We start from the raw sequence: 14,458 nt of genomic DNA, 5'->3' as shown, positions 1-14,458 counted from the left end.
GTTTTTACAGGCATGTACCCCGGGAGCTGCTTATTTGCATTATGCATGGACCAAGGCCTAAAATAATCTGCAGTGACGCACATTTTTTGCTGTGATTTTTTTCCCCCTCCCTTTTCCAGGACTCCATTTTTCTGAACGTGCCATGACTTTTGAGGACCACGCATGGTTGCCCAGCCCCGGGGCTGCCGAGGCCCTGATTCAGCACGTCCTGCTGCGGCGGGGGAGCAGGGGGAGCTCCCGGTGCCCGGCCGTGACACAGGGAGAGGGCCCTGGTGCTCCGCCTTGGCTTTCATCTGCAGAGCGTGTAGCTGCAAGTGCGGCGTGTTTACAAATGCAGGCATTGCAAGATCCCTTGAACTGTGTCCTAGTACAAAAGAGGCTTTGAAACGAGAAACACGTTGTCATGGCATGTTCCAGGCCAGCAGCACCAGACTGAACCAGATAATTGCTGTTTCTGCTTCACCGTGGAAAAAGCAGCAGGTCTTGAGCAAGTCTTTTTTTTTTTTTTTTTTCCTTTAGACATTGGGTGCGATGCTCGGGATGGAAGAGGAGGGTTGGGAATGCCCGGGCAGTGGGGGCAGGGGTGGGATGATCTCCACAGGGCTGCAGGCACAGTTCCTCTGCGGGGCTGAGCTGGTGTAACCCTACCCACGGGGCCGGTGACACTGACCCCGGTATGTGACACGGGGTGTCCATGTTTTGTAACCCTGACTCCCGGCGTGCTGCCCGAGCCAGGAGACGTGGCTCTCAGAGCTCCCCTGCGTTCCAGACCTTTCCCACTGCCCTTCTCCTGGCAGTTCACGGCACTTTGAGAACTTTGAGAACTACCCAAATGCCTCTCGGTGCCAGGTGAGAGCTGCTAATTGGCCCCTTCATTGACTACTCAGTTACTGGCCCTGGGCAAGCAGCACCTCTGCACCACTGGGAATACTGGGAACAATGGAGCTCTCATGCCCACGCTCCCAGGGCACCATGTGCTGTGCTGGGGTTGGAAATGAAGGCTGACATTTCTACCTATTTTGGAATAATTTATTTCTTAGACATTTCTCTTTTCCCCAGGTGTGTTTTTGCCCCGGGCACATCACGCCATGGAGTCAGTTATTGCCATTACATCCAGTGCCTTTGGAAATGGCCAAACGGGAAAGCTCTGCCAGGGAAGGGTTTTTCACCACATGTGTCAAGTTAAAAACTGCAAAGGGGGCAGGCTGGGTAACACCACACAGCTGAGGGAGTGCCTGGAGATAAAAGGCAGATCCCCATCTCCTCTTGTGTGTGCTGCTGCCCATGGGATGGTGGGACCTGGATAAAGTTTGTCTTGGTTGTTCCTGGCACTCAACTCTCCCCCCTTGTGGGGCTGCAGCCCTGCCCAGTGCTCAGGCCGGGTCTGGCTCAGGCAGGTGGGTGTTTGCTGGAGGTGCCGGACCCTCGGCCATCTCAGCACTGCTCATGTCCATCTGTGAGGGCGAAAATGCTGAGGAGGCAGAGCTGTGTTGGCCGCTGAGCCTTGGGCTTGTCCCCAGAGGTCCATTTTACCTGCTCTCCTGACCTCTGCTCATTATTCCAGTACCCAGGATGGGATCCCAGTTTATTGTTTCCTTAACAACAGCTCCGGCCGAGGAATGGTGGCTGCAGTCTGTGGTTGCCTGAGCTGTCACACAAGAGGAATAATTAGCTTTTCTCTGCTGTACAGCTCTATCCTTCCTTCAGCCCCTGGTGCTACTGGAAGTACAGTGGCATCCCCTCCTCTGGTGCTGCTCCCTGATCACCTCGTTGCAGTGGCAGCTGAAGGAAAGGCCGAGATCTATTCTGCTTTGAAAGTCCTGATGAATATGCAAACTATTAGGGCTGAAATATTGCTTATCCCTGTCACGGGGTGTGCACGGAGCTCGTGTTTGTGTTGCTGCCTGAGGATGTATCCAACACCAGTGTGGGGCTGAGCAGCTTAGGGAAGATTTAACTCTTATTTCTATTCTGGATGCCGAATCATTAATAAGGTTATGGCCATGTTGGGGGCCTTTCCCAGTGCCCTCCTCCCACTGCCATGGGACCTGCTGGCAGGCTTTGACTCCAGCTATCGATTGGGGCACAGCAGGGCAACGCTTCATCCCCAGTGGAAGCGGTTGCTGATGATTATCACATGGAATTAGTGCGTGTGTTGTGAAATTGGTGTGATTTGAGATGAAATGTGACCTATGGGCATAGGCAACGCATTCTAATGTATTCAGGAGCGCTCAGGCTGACGAGCTATTGCTGCTGGTACCACGCTGATTAAACCCCAGCTCGCTCTGCTCCCATTGAAAGCAGTGGGAGGTCTGTCACTGCCTTCCGTGACTGCTGGACCGGATCCAGCCTGCACTTCACGGGATGCATTATTCCAGGATTAGAGAGGCACAGGGAGTGGGATTCCTCTCCCTCGCTGATCTCTACTGCTTAGATGTTTGCCTTGGAGCTGGCAGGGACGCAAAGCCCCCGACCTGGTTTTGGTGTCAACCCAGGGAGGAGACGGGTGGCGTTTGCTCCCAAAGGTCGGCCAAGGCTGGGGTGCTGCTCTGGGGGTGCAGTGAAATGTGGGGTGCTGGGCAGCCCCTCTTGATCCAGAGCACCTGGTGGCATGAGGACGTGGCTGGCAGGAGGCAGGGTTCCCATAAGCATCGCGTGCGCAAAGTGTTTGACCCACCAGTGTCAGAGTCCCATTCAGGAATGAAGAAGCCCAGTCCCAGCCCAGGACCCTCAGAGGGGCCCTGGCTCTGCACATGCTGGTCAGGAGGTGGCTGGGGAGGGGTTTTCTCTGGTTCTTGATTTCAGACAAACATTTGACCTCAAAGTGGTGCCGGCTGCTCTGGGGCTGAATTCCCCTGTGGTGTGGGAGGCTGCTGGGAGCACATGGCATCGCCGCCCCGCCGGGCCCTGCTGCCCCAGCCCCACTGCGCCGGCCCCGCGGCCCAGCCTTGGGCTGGAGGATGACTCAGGGCCCCGTGCGGGAAGGGCCGTGGAGGGAGGGGGTGGTGGTGACCCCCCCAGTGCTACTGGGGAACTGAAGCAATCTGTTTATCATGGAAAAACTGCTCTTTGCAGCAATTCAAATGGAAACTTCCCAGAATGAGTGTTGCAGAGCTTTCCCCTTGAATCACCAGGCCTCCCAAGAGCCGCTTTCTAAGACGATGCCCTCGGGAAAGCTGTCACCAGCCTCGCCAAGCAGCGGCTCCTCCGGGCAGCACAGCTGGTCCTGATCCCTCTGCAGGCCCATTCCCATCGGAGCAGTGGCTTTCTCCAGGAGGAGCAGGTATGGGACCACCAGCACACAGCTGTCTCACGAGCTGTCTCATGAGTACACTGGGTGCTGGAAGGCTCTGGGGTGATGGACACCCCCAGCTCGGGGACCAGCCTGGGGTGGATGCTTCAACAGCAGCACCTGCTGCCATCTCGCCAGGCCGTTGCCTGTTTTCTCTGCCCGCCTGTCACCCTTTCCATGGTTTAAATGAGTGTCCAAAGGTCAGGGGAATTCAGCCTCTGCCGTTGGCTCACGTAGCCCAGTGAATAAGGAGTGAGTGTGAGACGCCTGACTCGCTCTGCTCCCGTGGGTGCTTTGCATCCCGTGCTGACGCGGCCATGGCAAAGCCTGAGCTGGTGGGGAGCACAGACCCTGCGCTGCCTCTGTGCTGTGCCCCAGCACAAGGCCCCTGGTGCTCCCGAGGGATGCTCCCGGGGCAGCCGGGTGCCCATCCCGTGGGGCAGGGCAGCGGGCACGCCGCCTCGGCCGTGAGGCGTTTCCGGCCATAACCACAGCTGTGTGTAAGCTCTGAGTTGTCAGCCTCGCAGATCGGGACGAGATAGGAAGGAGCCGGGTGTCGAAAGGGGTGGGAGGCTACGGAGCAGGGCAAGGGGTGGGGAGGGAGGGCAGGTCATGGCACCCTGGGAGCAAAGCTGCCGGGGATTTTTGTACATTTATTCCTGCTGTCCCTGCAGTGCTCGTCCCCATAGTAACAGAGCAGGCTGGCACTGCAGTGCTCGGTGACATCCCCGGTTCCCGGGGGGAGCCGAGGACCTGCGTGGTCCGTGCCCCAACTCCTCAGTGGAGCTCACGAGCACAGGGACAGCTTCCCTGTGCTGCAGAGTGTGTCAGGGACTCACTGTCTGTGCAGCCCTGGGAAAGCACACAGAACTCGGCCAGGAGGACAGAACGGGCAGGTGTGGGGCTGGCCAGGCCCTGGCAGGACCTTGCCTGGGGCAAGGGGTGGCTGATGGCAGGTCCTTGTCCCCAGGGCCTGCAGCAGCTGGGCACCTGCTGTGGCAGAGCCGGGTCCAGCTGCCGTGTGCGGGTGAGGCAGGACAGCACAGGGGTTTTCCAGCTGCAGCCGGACTCCGGCAAGCACCTTGGGCACTTGAGGTCAGGAGGCATTTGCAGCACAAGCTTTTTGAACCCAGGAGCGAGGCAAAGGTATTTTTAAGGAGACTGACAAGACAGATCTTCGTGCAGATCCTGGAGCTGCTCAGAACATGAGTCAAAGGATTCCTGAAACAATTAGAGCTGTGAGGTGCAGCAGCAACAGCACATTCACCATCAGCAGCTCTGCCAGGCGCCCCTGGCCAGCTGCTCGTGCTTTCCCTCTAATAAGGCATATTAGGCAATTTCCCATTAAAAATGTTTATGGGAATATATAAATATTCACTTATACAGAACTCGCCTGGCCCTTTGTGCACAGAGCAGTGGTGAGAGTGACTTGAATTGTTATAAATCTATCAAGAAAGCTTGAGATGGAGCCTAATGCACAGTGAGATAGATGTCCTGGAGCCCCCGTGGGGAATGAGTGCTCCTGGTGCTGGGACGGGATGCCTCGCTCCGTGGGACAAAGGCCCCCTCGGAGCAGGACAGGGCGTCCACGGGACCTGGGTCACATCCTGCGGTGCCCAGCCACAGGCAGCAACCGTGGGCAGGGTTTTCCCTCGTGTGATTTCCCGATGGCTGTAGGAGGAGCTTGCATAGACCTGATCTGGATTTAATCAAAGGATTTTTTTTTTTTCATTTGCTGTCTTATGCGCTGACCACCAAACCACATCCTTCAAGCCTGAGCCCAGCACAGTGAAACAAAAACTAACAAAAACTAGGCCAGGGCTTTTTGCTATATTTTTTTTCCTTTCTTTTCCCTTAGCGCATCAGTTGGGTGCAAAGCTGGTACCCATCACTCCTCCAGCCCCTCCACTGCCCACAGAGCATCCCCATGGGACAGCCCCCAGGGCAGCCTGGCATTTCCCTGAGTGAACCACTTGCAGCTCCACGTGAAGCCTGGGAACTATCCAGATTATGGCCACTGAGCACAGCGTCAGTGGGGAGCAAATACAGAGGAATAATAAGTAATGACGTCCTGGCAGATCATGTAGTCGGGACCTAATCAGGCCCAGTGTGGGGATTGCACTTGGCTCTCCCCGATGCATTAAGCAGCTGAGTGTGTTGCAGCCTGACTGTGGGATCAGGGCAGGCTGGAGGTGCCCTGTGGGCACAGCCCCCGTGGCCATGGTGTGACAGGGCAGCACCCACAGCATCCAGTGGTGACCTGCCTGCCTAGGGAAGTTCTCATGTTCACAGAGCAGAGAGCAGCTTTATTGTTTTATTTTGCAAACCAAAACCAGCCGGGAGTTTCTGAAGCGTCTGCCATCCCCACAGAGAGCTGTTTAGTCATGCCTGGTGTGTGTGCATGTGAGACAGTGAGGGGAGGGAGGCTCGAGGACTTTGCAAAGATTAAAGATTTATGCTGACCCTTGAATCTGATCCAAGGCTACTAATCTGCCCTGATCCTATCATCTGCTCAGGGTGGATCTATTTCACTTTCCTTTATGGTACTCCTGACTCATTGCACTCCCACTCCAGGCCAGTCCAGTGGGAATGGGAAGCGCTACCACATATTTGTTTGGGTTTGCATTTAAAGCTCTGGACCTGTGCTGGGTGCAGCTCATAAAGGAAACCAGTGTGGATAAGATATGGGTGAGCTGAATGCTTGGAAACCACTCCCAAACACAAGCTGAAGTGGTTTGAAATCAAGGTGGAGTGATGTACTGAAGGCACAATACTTGGCAGCTACGCCCAGCGTGTGAGAAAGGCATTTAAATCCAAGGTGGTGAGGTAGGCAGGGCACCCAGCGTGCTTCCGACAGGACAGCTCGTGCCTTGCAGGGGCTGCAGTCCCAGGTGTCACCCTTCTAGCAGAGAATGGGGTATCCACCCCTCATCTGCCCACCCACCCTCTCCAGCTCTGCTCATTACACCCCTGTGAGACCCTCCAAAGGCCTGTGAGAAGCTGTGCTGGGGTTCTGCTCCTGCCCTGGCATTCCTGCCTGGATATGCCTTGCTGCGCTCCATCACCTCGTACTGAAAGGCTCCTGATGGCTGCTGGGGGTTTACTACGAAAAACTACGTGTAGAGGAGAATATAGACCTGATTTTGTTGAAAGCAGAACAAATCTCCCCTGCCCTTGCAAAAAAAAAAAAAAAAAAAAAAAGTGTGGTAGAAAGAGAAATAGGAGCTTTCCACCCCTCCCCAGCTCTGCTCTGCCTCAGCCACACGTGTCTGAGGAAGGCTGGGGATGCCGCAGCCACTCTGCCCGTGTGCCAGCCAGGAATGGGGATGGATAACACCTGCTGGGCAGGGGCTGACAGGCGACCAGGATCAGTCATACGGGCCTGGCCCGTGGCTGAACTGACCAGGAGCTGGAGTGTGGTATATCCTATTTCAGATCCCCTGGGACATCCTGTTCTCCTGCTAACTGATGATATGTAAATATAGCAAATGCAAAGGGAGGCACTTTCCTAGCGTGCCTTGCCCAGGCTGCATATGGAACGGGCTGAGCCCAGCGGCGCCCTCGGGAACACCCACCGCAACTGCGACAGAGGCATCATGCTTTATTTTTAGTTTAAAATGAAGTTCCTGTTTGTAAGGCCAGAAGGGTTACAGGAAAAAAAATGATGAAGTGGGATCATTTACTGCTATTTTCTTTTCACGTGTCCTTCCTTCCTTCCTCCCTCCTGAGAAATAGGATGTAGCACATCACTATTCCAGGCTGCAATATTCACTCGCGGGAGGGCTGGTTCCTGCTCCCTCCGAAGAGGCCCATTACGCCTTGTGTAACAAAAGACACCGTCCTCCCAACCCCGCCAATTACCCTTGATTTCGAGTTGCTACATGAAGGCGCTTATCTCATGTAAATGAAACATCGGGCCTCGCACTGACTCGCACTTCCTTTCTCTCTCCGCAGAGTTTTGGGCTGCCCCTGCCAGGCGGGGTGACGGGCAGGGCAGGCAGGGGATGGAGATCCCTCCCTGGCTCATCAATCCCCCTCCTCCCCGGGCCGCTGAGCAGACCCAGCAGCCGTGGGACAGACTGAAACAACGGGAAGCATTTGGTCAGGTCAGCCAAAGGAGCCTCTTTAATGAGCAAAGCCGAGCACTAATTAGTCTGGTGTGCGCCCCTTGCCCCAGCGCCCATCCCCGCAGTTCTCCCTCAGCCGGGGGTCACCGTGGAAGCAGAGCCGCAGGGATGAATTTGGCAGGTGCCCACGTGTTTTTCTCCTTCCCGTGCCCTGTTAGGGAAAGGTAATCCCGAGCTGACAGGAGGGAGACTGCGAGCTGCTGACGGGAATTCCCAGCTGAGGGGTTTTAAGAGCAGTGGGAGCTTTGGCGTATGGATTAGGTTGCTTATATATACTATAGTGTGAAGGAAACAGGCGGTTTTGCTAATTCCCTTGCACTTTGGTTTAATAAAGTAGGATTTGTCTGGTGGGAAAGTGTAACAGTGGGATTTAAGCTGTGTGAGTCTCATGACTGGTGCTCGCCTGGCTGGGTGGGAAGCAGGGAAGCATCGGTCACATTCTGTCTCTGCTCTGTTCTTGTGTTTTTAGACATGATTTGAATGCCCACAGCTTCGGATGAGCTTTATTTGGATTAGGTTTATTTAAAAAAATCCATATGCAGAGACTTGCACTGACTTCTGTAGCCCAGTTTTTCAGAACTGCAGTGCTCTGTGTCTGAGAACCAGGACCACTTGGTTTGTCAGTGCCTTGTGACAAAGACTCACAAAAACTGAGAGGATAAGGAGGAGGGGGCCAGTGCACAGAGGAAGAGGGGACAGGTTAATATCTGGTACAGCCTCTGCAGGGAAACGAGATCCTTCTACTTCTGGTTTTAATGAGAAAGGCCCCAATGGAAATATAAAATCTGGATCTGCATCAAATCCTCAAAGTTCAGGCAGTTTAGAACGAGGAGTTCGGTCCATTCCATCACACATCAGAGCTGTCTGCAAAATTCACAGCCCAACACTTTTTTCCAGCCATGAATTCTGCCAAAGATGTGTGCTTGGATGTGAGGTATTTTTCTTCTTTTTCATCCCTTTTGCTAATTTAATTCCCAGATCTAAATCACATTTTTCCATCCTGGACTTCCACAAGCTAGGATGCCTTGTTTGCGGTTGGGAAGCTTTGCTGTGCCCTCTGTGGAGTGCTGAGGTGTCAGAGGGGTCACCTGCCTGCAGTAAGTGACCGAGCAAGGGGAGGCCTTGGGGTCAGGCATGGGGCTGGTTTATTGCCAGAGTCAAAGTTTTGGGATGTGCTAGTGAGCAAATCATTACAGTGTTCCTGCCCTTCTCTCTCTTATTATTAAGAGGATAAAAACCAACCAATTATTGGAATATGCACAAATATGCCACTGATGAGGGCCCTGAGCAACCAGGCAGATTTTTCGAGCAGCCTTGAAGCAGCAAGACACAGCAGCCACATGCTGGGCTCTCCCTTATTTTTATTCTTTTCTGTTTTCTTGGTTGTAGAATAAGAGCTAATCAAAGTGATGCACTCCAGCAGGCTTTTGTGTATGGCATTACAGCAAAATCCTAAATTCTCTTTCCTGCTCATGCATACAAAGCAGGAAGAACTAGGATGGCTGCAGACTATTTTCAGATGATTTAGCCAAGGAGAAAATAACTGGGTGGCTGGAAGAAGGAGCTTTTGATAGGAAATAGCCTTGAAGTGCAGCTCTCTGACATGACAGCGTGCGAGGTGCCCAGCTCCCTGAGACAGCCCTGCTCTGTGAAATGGAACATGACTTCCAGAGGAGATGACAAAGGACAATACAGACACCAGAGCACCCAAAATCCAGTGCAAGAGAGACTGCAGAGTGGGCTGGGTGCTCCCTGCTGCTCCTGAGCAAGAAGTGGTTTCAGCATCAACATACATGAAGTTCCCCCTGCTTGGTTCAGGACTCCTACCAAGTGCTGAGACAACAAGTCGAGTATTTGGCTGGTAAATCAGTGCAGCTCAACTGACTGGGTTCATGGGAGGCTGTTTGTACCTGTGGATGTGTTGCTTCTTCCTCCACTAAAGGCAAAAGCATCACCTGGGACTTGCCCCTCACACCTGGAGCAAGTTGGATGCTCCCTCCCCACAAGGCAGGAGCGTGGGCATCAGTGATACCTGAGCGAAAACTCTCACCTCCCTGTGCTTCACTTCACAGCACCTGGTCTGCAGCCCTCTCTCTCCCCCCCCTCATTTCAAAGGGCCACGCAGTTCTCTCCCCCTTGTCTGTGACAACACTGGGGACAAAGCCCCAAAGATGGTCCCACCGGGCAGGCTGGGGCTGACGTGGGACATGGTGTTGCTCTTCGTGTTCGTTCGTGTCTCTTGAACAGCTCAGCACTGATCAAATCCCCTGATTTGGATTTATTCTGTGCAATTCAAAGCAAGATTTGCTGGCCCCCGCGGTGCCCATGTGCCCGGGGAGGGCTGGGGTGTGGGTGCGGGCACTGCCAGGTCAGGGGAGGTCCTGACTGAGGAGGAAGGTGAAGGCATCTTCGAAGGCTTTGGGCAAGGAGGACGGTTTCGGTGAGGCTGCATCCCCCTCTGCTGGAAAATCCAAGCAAAGGCAGCAGAGCACCCGCTGGCCGGGGAGAAAAAGCGGGAATAAATGTGCAAAGAACACAAGTGAGGCCCGAGGGTCCCCAGGGCCCAGGAGGGACATCGTGGCAGCCAGCCTGGGCTGTACTGGGGGTTCATCTGCTGCTGGCTGTGCTGAGAGGGCTCTTGCTGGGGACAGCCAGACCCCGAGCAGAAATTGGGACTATGTCGCATTTGTGCCAGGCACAATCCCACTCCCCATCACGGGAATGGGCGAGTGGGGCAGGGGCAGCACCTGACAGTGTGGTCAGGCAGGTCCTGACGATGTGGCAGGGTCTCACAGCTGGCAGAGAACCGTGACTGTTACTAAACAGAATTGCACAGACAAAGGCAGCGCTTTGACACTGGGTTCAGAGAGGCTTTGTAGCCCAGGTGGTGCCCAGGGGCCACAGGTGATGGGCATGAGGTGCAAAACACACTGGGGAGACTGAAATACTTATGGCAACCATGGGCAGTGGCATTTGCCAGGAAGGGGCTGCAGTGCTGTCTGGTTCTTGCCAAACAGCTCGTAGGGAGCTCTACTTCAAACCAGAGGCTGGAGAAAATGCCTCTCCTCGTCCCTCACCTGCTCCCTGGGTGGGTGGCTCATGGCTCAGTCTAACCAAGGACTCCTGAGAAGTCCCTGCTCTGGATTCCCCTGCGGTGCTGCTTCCTCTGGTCCTACAGGTGCCTGTGCACAGCCTCGGGCTCTGTGCTCGTCTTTCAGAGCCTCACTTGGAGGCTGTTTGTGCTTAGACTGGAAGAATGGGTTTGTTTCCTTTTGGATTTAAAATCTAAATTACAGCAGGGGTGAAATGCGGTGACTGGGCTGGCGAAGGCCCCGACTGTGCAATAAATCTGCAAGCATGGGCCTGGCTTTTGCGCAGGGGGCTCTGCAAGTGCCAAGGTCGCTGCTAATAAATCTGACTGGAGGACCAGGAGGAAATTTTTTTAAACTTACTGCAAACAGCAGGCTCCTTTTTAACCATCTTTTTTTTCCCCCTGCTCCCTTCTGCTGATTCATGCTCCTGCTGCTTCGCCACTGGGAGACGCCAGCATTCCTGAAGGTCATCACTTGCATGCAGCAGCTCACACTGCGGAGTGTCTGCCAGCATCTAGGAAATCGAAATGCTAAAGTGCCTGCGATCATTTATATTTTCCCTGGCAGTGACAGACAATCCACAGCTTGCCAACTGAGGAGCTGCCACGTTTCCAGGCTGCTACACTGCTCGAAGGTAAAGGAGGTGCATGAAAGGCGATGCCTCCCGAGGAACCTGACACCAGGTCGCCTCAGTGGCACGAGATGAGGATTTTCACCTGGGTTCACCTGCAGGCAGCACTCTTAGAGATATGGAAACCCAGGGTTCAAGCAGGCACCCCTCTGACTTACACCCAAACCGTTCTGTCACCCCGTGATCCCATGACACCGGGAAATGAGATCCGTGTGCTCACGTCAGGAGTCACGCTGCTGCCCGCCTCACATCCCTGGGGAAGCAGGGCTGGGCTGCCCTCACTGACACCTCTCTCCCCTTCTCTGCCTCTGCTCTCCACTGTGATAAAGACTTGGTGCTGTCCTGGGCTGCAGAAAAGAGGCGGGACTTTAGGGCATGCTGGCAGCATGCAAACATCTCTGAGGAAATAAGTTATCTTTTAGTTTTCATGGCATGTCTCCTTCTTAGTGGCAAAGGGATATTTCTGGTTTAGCTCAAGCACTAACAGCACGACACTTTTATTTTTTTTCAGGAGAGCAATGAAGAAGACACGGTGAAATCCTTCCTTTGCTTCTTCAGGTTATTTAGTGAGTATTAAACTGTGGCAGTACCAAAAATCCTGAGTAAAATGACGTGAAGACACTGTGTTACAGGCTGTGGTAGGTTTAGGAACCATCAGTTATTTAATGTCCATCTCTTCAGAAGTGACCACTAATCTTTTACCCTTTCCTTTATGTGTTTGTAAGAGAAGGATGACACGTATCTCACAACCACTATCATCTACCTTTGTTTCTTTTGAGAATATTTTAAGTGGGCCTTGAAAAAGAGGAGCTAGAAACAGCCCCCAGGAAGGCTCCGGTTTGTCCTCACAGCTCCTCAGCTTCCCCAAATCCAAGAGCTTCTCTCTCGCTCGACAAGGGAGCCTCCTGGCCTGGGAGGCACCCACAGTCTCTTTATTTCACAAATTTCCAGTTCAACCCCTGAAAGAAAATCAGTGTCTGAGCAAACTGGCAGCACAAACAGGACACTCCTTAAAGCAACGGAACGTGAGCAAGCAGGAGAGCAACATCTCAGAGTAATGTTGACACTATTTTTTGGCTGTGGCTCCTCGCTCGGCAGCAGGGGAGGTGCCACCCAGCAGGCGTCTGTAACTCATCAAATCAATTAGTTTCTTTGTCTGCAGGAGGAGTTGTTCGCCAAAGAAAAATTAAAGGAACGTCCAGTAAGATCCTCTATTCTGAGAGGAGCTGTCCCATTTTCTCATACTAATGACAGACTCAGAAATCTGTGCACAATTTAGCTCGTTATTAGAACTAATTGGTGCCAGGCATTCCATCCTCTCTGATAGGGCTAACCATGGGGATGAAATTTTCCGAGTTAATGAACCAGAGAATGGATTAAGAACTTTCAAAGTGCAGTTCATATCACAGCTTAATTGGAAGGAGTATATTAGTTGGCTTTTTATGGATACAAAGGAAAGCCATGCTTTGGGGTGGAAAAGCACATGCACAGCCGCCTTCCCTGCCACTGGGAAGCTGGGAATTTCTAATTTCAGCGGGGCAGAGCCATGGCATTTGAAGGCAGCGCCTTCCCCGCATGCTGTCAGCCGGAGAGGGGTGGGAACAGGCTTTATTTTCTGTGTGCAGCACTTGCCATTCCTCCCGCCTAAGGCCCTGCAGGGAGAACCAATTAGTGCAGCTCTCCCAAGGCCAGGGAGCTGCCAGGGGGATCCAGGGCCAGTCTGGGCACTGGGGATCCTTGGGATGCGGATCCACATCCTCCAGACTGTCATGCCCCAGTGTGCAGTCCTGGTGTTCTTATACCCATCCCACTCTAGTTGCTTTTTGACGCCTGTTTCACTAAAGAGGAAATTTATATCACCCATTTTTCTGGCTCAGAGAAATAACCTTTTTTTCTGTGTGATTTAGACGATTTCCTTCAGGCAGCGATGGAGAAGGAGAAGCCTTTGCAAGTGTCCCAGAAACAGCATGGAACCTCGGGAGGAGTGTGCACACTGTGCTTGGCTTCCCCAAATTCATCAGCTGCAGGTGCTGCTGCTCTCCCTCCATCCTGGAGTAGAAAGGCGTCTGCCAGCTGCATACATAATATCTTTAAAATTTATACTCTAAAGATAAAATAAATAATATTATCAGATAATTAAATATGTAATTTCTCATATAAATAAATAATATCATAATATCTTCAAAATATCTATTTTAAAGTCTGCCTGTCTTTAAAAGCAGTTCCTGCATGTGATTTTTGTTAGCCAGGGGCTAGGATAGCAAAGTTGTAGCATTCCTCTGGAAAAAAGAAAGGGAAAGGCCTATTAGCATCAGCTGGCTCTGGGTTATACCTGGTGCTGTATTTGCTGGTTTTTGCAAATGTAAGTAATACTAAACAACCCAAAATTCCCAGGTGCTGATGCTACTGCCTCCCTGGGTATTATTCTGCACCATCTGAGCTGCTTGGCCCCTCTCTCTTCATTATTCAGCCTCCATAAAACTATTTAACTTTCTTCTCCCACCCCCCTTGGAGTTGGGATGTCCATATCCAGGTAGCCCACTCCATTCTTCACGCATTATCTTAGCTCTTTAATATTTGTAAAATAATTTGAGAACCAGTGCAGAACAATAGCTGTTTTCCAACCCACTGGCAATCAAAAAAATCCTGTTTAATATCCATTCATAGCTCTTAATTTGAGTAATGAAAGTTTTACAGCAACATGATAAGAAATCCCGAAGAAAAAGACTGTGCTTCAAGTGAATGGAAAATATTCTTTGGGTATCCTGTAGACTTCTCATGATGTTTTTTCAGCTCCACCTCCATTTGCTCAGCTTGTGTCCCTCCTGCCTGGCCCCTCACTGCACAAACCACTGTGTAATTCCCCAGAGAGCTGGAGCAGCACGATTTGTAAATTTGGGCATAATGTGGCTGGGAATTAACCAGTTACAGTGACCTGACCAGTGCAGCAGCAGGATCCTTGGAAAATCACCCAAAAAGGTCCATGCAAAATGCACGGATTCCTGGTAGGAACTTCTAAAGAACATCTAGTTATGTGAGAATAACTGGGAATAATGAGGTTAAAAATGGGCTTTCCCTTCAGTTCTGGCAGTTCTATGAGCACACAAAAAGTTTTGTATTGCACTTGCTTTAAAAACACTCAGCAAATAACTGGAAATATTATGGTTGATGTTTTTTAATCCCTAGTCCTCTGCAAGACAGGATTGGGCTTGCGGGCGGCTCTGAATTGGAGCAGCCCTGAGGGGACGAGTCTCCCCCTCACAGCACTCACCGTGATGGTGGGGCTGAGGGTGTCATCAGAAACACCCTTCACCCA

General features: G+C 52.4%; 1 long non-coding RNA gene across 1 annotated transcript; it reads left to right on the top strand.

Moving 5' to 3' along the window:
- Window positions 1–427: 427 nt before the first annotated feature.
- LOC120322646 lies at window positions 428–13,267 on the top strand. The gene is made up of 5 exons (XR_005562463.1): window positions 428–480; window positions 3,135–3,283; window positions 7,247–11,145; window positions 11,654–11,708; window positions 13,050–13,267. It is a non-coding gene; the product is annotated as an uncharacterized LOC120322646 (long non-coding RNA).
- The last annotated feature ends 1,191 nt before the right edge of the window (window positions 13,268–14,458 follow it).

This window comes from Pipra filicauda, unplaced genomic scaffold (genome assembly GCF_003945595.2).
Source record: "Pipra filicauda isolate LSUMZ 115617 unplaced genomic scaffold, ASM394559v2 scaffold139_size1960392_pilon, whole genome shotgun sequence".
NCBI classification, from domain to species: Eukaryota; Metazoa; Chordata; class Aves; order Passeriformes; family Pipridae; genus Pipra; species Pipra filicauda.
This window is presented reverse-complemented; position numbering and strand designations above follow the sequence as displayed.